The sequence below is a fragment of the Chelon labrosus genome (assembly GCF_963514085.1).
Source record: "Chelon labrosus genome assembly, chromosome: 5".
Classification (NCBI taxonomy): Eukaryota; Metazoa; Chordata; class Actinopteri; order Mugiliformes; family Mugilidae; genus Chelon; species Chelon labrosus.
Genome location: NC_140341.1, coordinates 1,597,309 through 1,605,200, shown reverse-complemented (window position 1 = coordinate 1,605,200; position 7,892 = coordinate 1,597,309).

The window sequence follows — 7,892 nt, the reverse complement described above, 5'->3', positions numbered from 1 at the left end:
AAGCTCCAGGTCATTTGTTCTCACAAATTGGTTTTGCACCAAGAGAACAAACAAAGTAATGATTTCATTTACAGTTTTCTAAACAGCGGTGCTGCACACATTACTCCTCTTTAATGCTTCAGCTCACCTGCATTATGTGGGATATCATAGAAGTGTATAATGTGTCAGATGAGTCCTTCCATGGACTGTATGTGGGACGCAATGAAAACAGAACCATTCAGAGAAACATGGGTTTGTGATACGGAGGAAGTAAAGCTTAAAACATTTTGTGTTTTATTTTTCTGTTATTTCTTTTATTTTGTTAACAGTTTCCTCATGTGTTCTAGTCAGCTTGTCCTTCCTGTATGTTCCCGCCCTGATTGTTTTCACCTGAGTCTAATTACCTCAGCATGTATATATAGTGCCAGTTGGTGCTGTCTTTGTCTTGTCAGGTCAATGTTTACCTTGATTGTTTGATTCTCTTTTTCTTGCCTTAGATTCAGTTTTTTCCTCTTTTCAGTTTTCTTGTTCTAGTCTTTGGCTTCTTAGTATTTCTTCCTCATAGAGAGTGATTCTGTGTTTTCCTAGTCATTATTTTCTTCTAGTGTTTGTTCGTGTTGAGCGATTTTTATTTATCCTTAGAAATACAGACTGTGTGATTTTGAACATCATCTTCTAGTCGTGCATTTGGGATCAAGCCTCTTACAGTCGTGACAGAGTTGTTAAATCCTGGTGGAAACAAACATACAAAAGTACATATAGAGAATAAGTGTCCTGACTGAGTGCTCTGTCTAATAATTATAAAACCAAACCATCTTTCTCACATGTGGTTTTCTGCAAAAACTGAGTATAAAAAAAATGATTAAAATGAGTAAAACGATCCACCAAATAAATATATCTGGCCTCAAGTAAAGCACAGAGTGAAAGGAACTCTGAATGCTTCAGCAGACCAAGAGATTCTGGATGATTCCATGCTCCCAACTTTGTGGGAACAGTTTGGGGACGGCCCCTTCCTGTTCCAACATGACAAGGTCCATAAAGACATGGATGAGAGAGTTTGGTGAGGAAGAACTTGACTGGCCTGCACAGAGTCCTGACCTCAACCTGATAGAACACCTTTAGGATGAATTAGAGTGAAGACTGAGAGCCAGGCCTTCTAGTCCAACATCAGTGTCTGACCTCACTAATGTGCTTCTAGAAGAATGGTCTGAAATATAAAGACACTCCTCAACCTTGAGGAAAGCCTTCCCAGAAGAGTTGAAGCTGTTCTAGCTGTAAAGGGTGGGCCCACGTCATATTAAACCCTATGGATTAAGAATGAATACTTTTGGAATATAGTGGATCTAAACTATTGTTTTTAAACTAAAAATATTTCTTATTTCAGCCTTTCCAGTGTGACTGAAGCCGTCCTCTCCAGAATTAATGACTTCACTTGAATCTTTACTGAGTTTTATCATCAGATGTTGATCGTAGACCAACGTAGGAAAATAAATATTAAAATATGAGATATTCCTTTTCAATTAAGAGCAACCATCTGCTGTGAAGCTTTTCTTACATGTGGCTAAGAAACATTCACATTTCAACATCATATCTGTGTAAAATCCACCCCGGTCCGGTGCAGTCCTTCACGGCGAGGCCTGACGCTGGAGGACATGAGGCACCAGTCAGGAATCAGACGTTATGAGCCAGCTGCTATTTTTAGAGCAGAGAGTCGAATGCCCCAAGGTCATGCCGATGCACTTTTGGTATTGTTTTTTGCCAGAGGGCTATAGGCTCAGGATATGGTGTGGAATAAGTCAGACTCTATTATCATACATTATGTGTGATAGGAGCTGTCTAGACCTGAGCTTCTGAGGAAGAGATGAATATTGTAATGGGGGGGGGGGGGGGGGTCGCTGATACGGAAGAGAGAGTTTGTAGATGTACAGAAAACTTCATATGAATATATTTATTAAATAATTAGGATTACGATTTAGCTTTCAGAGAGGAGGACAGTGTTTGTTTATCTCCTTGCTGCGTCGAGGTCGATGAGTCTTTGCTGCAGGAGCGAAACGCACCTGAGTTCAAAGATTCGGTCGTTTGTAACGAGCTGAAACTCTGTCACCCAGCTCGGGCGAGGACCCCGTCACTCTTCTTATTCCGAGACAAACGGGGACACACACAGCAACGCGCCATCTGTGCCGCATTACGGAGCTGCAGAGACTGTCATGATTGACAAAACTGGTAACGGCGACACCCATTCCAAACTCCTGTCTGGCTCTGGGTCGCTGGAGATGAAGAGTGATGGCCTGTCAGTCGAGTTCCGTGGTGAACGACTCGGGGACGGCTTCAGACAGGAGAAAAACAAGCTCATCTCTGGTGTGGATAAGGATGACAGTATGCCACATGCTTGATAATAGCTCTCTGAGCTCTGGGAATAAACAGAGGGGTGTTTATAATGAGATTGTGCTGTAGGGCCTCTGATGGTCCCAAGCTCCTGGCGTCTGAACACACCATTTGGTTTGCATGCTAGTGCTATAATATACAGGCCTGAATCCTTTTAAAGCTGTTAATGTGTCTGCACGGAGACGAGTCGCCGGGAAAATGGGGGGAAATCATCAGGGGAAATCATCAGTCCAAGGTTTGAAGGGAAATAGAGATTTGAAAGTGTCCGGAGCAGAATCCAGCTTTAAAAACATCTGGAAAGTTCATAGAGGGAGAGAAAAGACCAGGATCAATGAATGATTTAAAGATTTAAACCATGATGAGGACAGAACGGGTCGTAAGACAGCCACGCGCCGACCAGAGACCATGAATGAACAGGAACCTTTGGAGACGTGAAGGGAGTTAAGTTTAATTGCAAATCTCAACCAATGGGAGCGACTGATACAGATGACTGACACATAACCCAAACGTTGACCTGAAGGAGACACCGTCCACCACTTTGGTTCCTACCACCACATCCACCATGACTTAAGAGATAGCTCCATCCAAGTCGTCCAGGTGTGAACACTGATCTGGTCTCTAGAGTCCAGGTTAAATAGGTCCAGGTGTGAAAACTGATCTGGTCTCTGGTGTCCAGGTTAAACATGTCCAGGTGTGAACACTGGTCTGGTCTCTAGAGTCCAGGTTAAACAGGTCCAGGTGTGAACACTGATCTGGTGTCAGTCCACATGTGGAGGTGGTCTGGGACACATGTGACCTCCTTCCTTTGGTAGTGTGAACACACAGTGAGTCCTGGGTCACATTAAAGACCACCTACTCAACAGGGCTGATCTGAGGAAGAGGAGTTTAACTCATTCATTCAACCACTAGTAGAAATGATCACATGAATCAGTGATGTCTGTTCATTAGTAATGAGAGACTTTTAAAAGATTCAGGTCTTGGAGCTGAGAACCAAACTAAACAACAACCAGCAGCTGTTGATGGTTCTGATCCAGCGGTAGGTAGAGATCCATTAGAGACAGCAGCTGCTACAATATTCTACTGTTGGTCTTTATTTGCATACGAAGCAAGAAACTGAGATCAGATCTTTTTTTCCTTTTAACCCCAACTTTCTGGGGGGGCAGTTTAGTTTAACCTAAACTTTAACCTAAGCTTTGCTCAAAGGCACATCAGCTGTGGATGTTGATGCCTCTAAGAGTCTCCCTGAGCAGTTGCCAACCATCAGGGTAAAGCAGAGAGCGTTGGTGAAATCCAGCAGCTACATTCAGACGTAGCTGCACTTAAACTTTCAAACTGACAGAAGGAACCAGGACGGCGTTACTTAGCGCCGGTGCTCAGTGCATCCAGAGTGAGGGACGTTTCCCTGTGTCAAACCTTGTTGTGAGGAATACCATATGTCTGCATATGAATAATGGGAAAACATGTAATTACATCACCCGGGCCCCGTGGGAGACACCCTGCACTGTGTTTAAATTAATTCCTAAAATGCCCTCTGCTTGACATTTCTGCGAGGAAGCTGGAACCCCATCAGGCTCTCTCTTTTGAAAGCCCACCCCCATGGGGCGGTACAAGCCCAAAGCACATAATTTTTTTTTCCAACAGCTCGTAGCAGCTTTTTTTTTTTCCCCCCCGATGCCGTACCTGTATCAGCGCAAACCCAAGGTGTCCTTCTCCCCGTTCGCCGAAGGACCCGAGGCCTCGGATGATTAATCACTGCTGAGACACACCAGTTCACACTAGTTAAAACAACAGCAGCTCCCAGCTCCTTCACCTCTACCAAAGTTAATTAACATCAGTGTCTCAACCTTAATTATATTACCAGTTTCCAAAGCGCCGATAAGAATAATCATGAAGATCTCTGGCTGAGCTGATTGCTGTTTACTCATTTACAAATGACGGCTGGCTCAAGTAAACGCGTTATTAAGCAGGTCAGCGGTTCCGGTACAGTTCAGCGAGGAGGGCGTCGTGGTTCCACAGCGGCCCGGGCACGCTGCTAGGCTCTTATTAGAACTGTGCAAACACAATAACAAGGACAAGGTCCTGGGCACACGCTTCACTGTGTGGGTTTCTCCCTTCACACCTGCTGTATCGGTTCACACGGCGTGCAGCGGCGCAACGTGAACGAGGGCTGGCTGGAGTTAAATATAAATCAGAGGGTGGGGTGATCGCTAAAATCACTCTCAGCCAATCACGCTCTCTGCTCTCATCTCTCTGGCACAGCTGAGCCAATGGCAGAGAGATGTGTGACGACAAACAGAAGGAGGCTTCCCAGGAAGTCGTCTCGTCGTCGCCAGCAGCCGGCGGCACACGGTCAGGCTTTTTATTTCATTTGTGCAACAATGACAGAAAATGACTGATGTAAAGTTTTGATGAAGCGGTTCATGTGATCCATGCGTGCGCCACCAGACGTAACGCGACACGGCCAAGAAACGAGTCAGGGAAACTAAAGTTTGAAAGGAGTCGATGGCGCGCGGGACGGATGAGCCGCCGGGACGCGACATTTCCCAAACAAGCAGCGGAGCCCGGAAAGCTAACAGAGCAGCCCGATGTGTGTGCTATTGATTGGGGTTACTTTGTCGCGGCCCGGTGTCATTTGCACATGATTTAATGAAGGTAAACACAGTGGGCGGCGGCGTGTAATGACGCCGCTCTCCGAGGCCTCACTTCTCCAACGGGAGGGTGCAGATTTATCAGCATCTGTGTCCTGCTGCCTTCAGATCGCCGCTGGGATTTAATGAAGCGTCTCATGCTGCGGACAACACATCCTGTAAGAATGGCTCACGTTAGATTCACAGATCAATGCAGGGGCACCACACAGATGTGCCGAGTGAATTTCAAGGTCGGGGGATGATCAAACTGTTTTGCTGTAAAGATAAGCCTTTTTCACAGCGGACGTTGTGACTCTCCTCAGCGGGGGAAGCTCGGCTGTATTAATGACGGCCACATTCCATTAAGTGTCGCAGCGAGACGCGGCGCTTAGCCTGCATGCACAAAAGCAAGACCCCCCCCACGTGGAACGCAGTTATCATTAAAGACACCTGTGCTTCATCGACCGCGGCAGCTGTCTGCTGAATAACATATCTATTCCTAACATGCATCCTTCACCTGCAGCGAGAAAGAGAAACCACGATCCAGAGAAAGAAATCTACCCGGCGAATTATCTGGAAACTGTAAATGGGTGGCGTTTATTGCCCATCAATTAGAGCGCCGCCTCCACCTCCAGCTCCTTCTGTTCCTGAGGGTGGATTAGAAAATAACTTCACTCTGATCACAATCGACCGACTTCAGAGCCGACTCCGGCCTCCTACTCAGGAATCTGTGTTAGATGTGCCTGCTCTAAAAATAAACCTGGCTTGTTCCGTGCGCCGTGAATATGAGATAGTCATATCGCCACCCCTTCCCATAACAATTAATCAAGTGTGGCTGAGCTACTATCCTCAAATGATGTTAGCTTTTCCCCAGGAATCAGAATAGCTGACTGTATTGTGAGGAAATTGCCTTTTGAGAAATGGCTGCATCCCCCTCTGCAATATCTGAGTTCACCCTGAGAGAGCTCCACGCTGCCAGCACAGCTCTGCTAGTCTTTTTAATAGAGGAGGCCTGTTCATCCAGAATGGTGTTATTTCAAGCCGAGGGACACATGTGTGTTGGCAGCTTGTTCCCAATCAGTGGAGAGGAAAAAACACCAATGAATCAGTCGTCGATATTCGGCGCCAACAGATGAAAACAGTGAGGCCGAACGCTTGTAGTGATGTTTTGATCCATTTGGTCCAAATTGAAATGTCTCACCATCCACGTCCACGAAGCGCTCAGCCGTAGTTTACAAGGAAATATGTTCTCTAAGAGGACGTTACAGAGAACAACAGCTCGGCCTCGGCTCGTTCTGTGGAAGAAGAGGCTCTTACGTTTATTAGTCCGAAATAAAATCATGTAGAAATTTAAACTCGTCCAGAAACGGGAAAATAACAACGCTCTCAAAGTGGATGCCTTCGCAGCCGAGCAGCCACACGGAGCCGCCGCCATGTGCCCCCGTGTGTCCGCTGAGGTGTTTTTTACACCTGGCTGGCAGCTATTCTGACAAACAACACATCGCTGGTGTTACCTGGGGGGGGGGGGGGGGGGGCGGCGTATCACGGGGCTGCCTGACCCAGCAGCCAGACACGTGGCCCCGGATTCATTAGCTCTGAGGCATTAATGTGCTGCTCTCTGTCTTTTAATTAGGGCTTGTGTTGAGGTGATGCGTGTAGAGGAGGTCGGGGTGGATGGATGGGTCCAAACAGAACATCAGCCACTAACATGTGGATCTTTAACAGTCAGGGTTAGTTTGTTTTTTTAAAGCTTAAGCCCTGGTGAGAGAGAGGCCTTGACTTTGATGAAATATTAATTTCAACTAAAAGCACAAATTTAGTTTTTAACCAAATCAAAGCTAACATAATCCTAAACCAGTTCATAAAATATATTTATTGATTTGTTAACTGGATTGTGACTGCAGGCAGATTATGTTGTCCTGCAAATGTCAGATAAGAACCCGTTTCTCTGCGTCTATGGGATTATAGACTTAATGACTTCACTCTCTACTTTATACTCTGCTTCTAAAAATAAAATGCTCCGTTGTTGTTGGATACTAAACATTCCTCTACTAGTCAGAATCAGATCAGATACTGATGGATGAGGAGTAGAAGTTGAGGTGGTGATGGTGGTAACCATGGTAACCTTCACTAATCATCATCAGGTGAGGAGTTTCCAGGAGAAACAGAAACATGGAGGTAGAACAACAAGATGAACCAAGATGGAATCTATGTGGACAGAGATGATGGAGACGTGGAGACATCTTGGTGGTCTTCTGAGACTCTACACATTCAAGATACTTCTTCCTCTTCTTCTTCTTCTTCTTCTTCTGTTTCATTTCCTGCAGATTTGATCATAGGATCGAGTCAAACACAGGTGAAGTCTGGGTCTAAGTGGAGTTGTAGAGTTTTGCAGATGCACTGTAGGCCCTCCAGAGGTTGAAGAGGTTGCTTGGTTTCCCTGTCGTGATGTGAGCCGCTGGTAAATACTCCTACAGTGATTAGTGTTCTGATGTTAACATCATTTAATCATCAGATCATTTTATTTAGCTTCAATGGAAACAAGTCACTGAATGTTTCTTCCTGCAGAAAGTGAAACGTCCTCCTGAGGTTTAACATTAACCCAAAGTAAACGAGGCAGCACTAACACGCTTTAAACTCATCTATGTAATTCACTATTTCTGTTATTGTCAACAAATTGCTTTAAAGACCAGAACTGTGTCAGTCCTCAGATTCACAGATTACACATCTCTTAATCCTGGTTTTAAAAGCTATAATAAGAGCTACTAGTGGACTTTAAAATGCATCTGCACCATGTTCCCCTCAGCCAGCAGAGATCCCGGGACCCCTCTGGATCTCCATGTGTGCCCCGCAGCGTGCAGACTCCCAGAAATAAAGCCCGTATCTGAGTTTGATGACAAA